We start from the raw sequence: 889 nt of genomic DNA, 5'->3' as shown, positions 1-889 counted from the left end.
GTTGTAAATTACTGAAGCAAAACAAATCAAAGGAGATGCTCCTTTTCAGAGGTCATCTCTGATTCAGGAGAAGATGGAGGGGGTGGGAAAGGTAGAACTCCCACACATTATTTCAGTAGTTACATTTTTCTGAAATGGAAGGAGATGTGTGTTGTTTTACAAGCATTTCTGCTCCAAAGTTCAGGACCACAGGGTCATTGGCACAAGGTGTATGTTTTAATTTTATTGGAGGAACTAAAACCAGTTATCAGTAAGAAGACCAATAAAGAATAGATGCTGACAGTACAGTTTTGTTCAGGAGATCATGAGACATTGCGAAAGCATGTTTATTGCACAGTATATGTGGGCATGAAGGTTGCAAACAAGAGAGAAAAGAGATTCTGAGGAAGGTATAATTGAAAATGGTAGCATGATGTTAGAGCAATGAAATAGACTACAGAAGCCTTCTGACAGAAGCACAAGGATATTCTGTCAAGGAAGCAGGACAGAGCTGATGCAGTAACAGCTACAGTGTAACTATCTGTTCCACTAGCAGAACAGAAACTTTATGATGGAGGGGTTTTAAGGGATACTGAAAGAATGCAAGGCATACTCCGCTGATCTGGTATGTAAAATATCAGTGCATAAGAACATCCTTAATTATAGTTGGGTAGACGAATCAGGGACAGAATAGAGTCCAGAATAATGACAGGTGAGTTTTGGGAAGCAAGGCTATTCAGACCTAGATAACAGTATCAGTAGTACCATGTAGGACTGCAATTGCCTATAATTTTGGTGTAGATGTGGTGAAACTGGGACCAGCGGTCAAAAAATAATTAGGGGCATATTGTTTATTTGAAAGGCATTCAGGTAAAGAAAAGGATGTGCAATGGCAGCAGTGGGCCAAACT

The sequence above is a fragment of the Strix aluco genome, chromosome 18 (assembly GCF_031877795.1).
Source record: "Strix aluco isolate bStrAlu1 chromosome 18, bStrAlu1.hap1, whole genome shotgun sequence".
Lineage (NCBI taxonomy): Eukaryota > Metazoa > Chordata > Aves > Strigiformes > Strigidae > Strix > Strix aluco.
The sequence above is the reverse complement of the archived record's forward strand: the minus strand, read 5'-3'. Positions refer to the sequence as shown.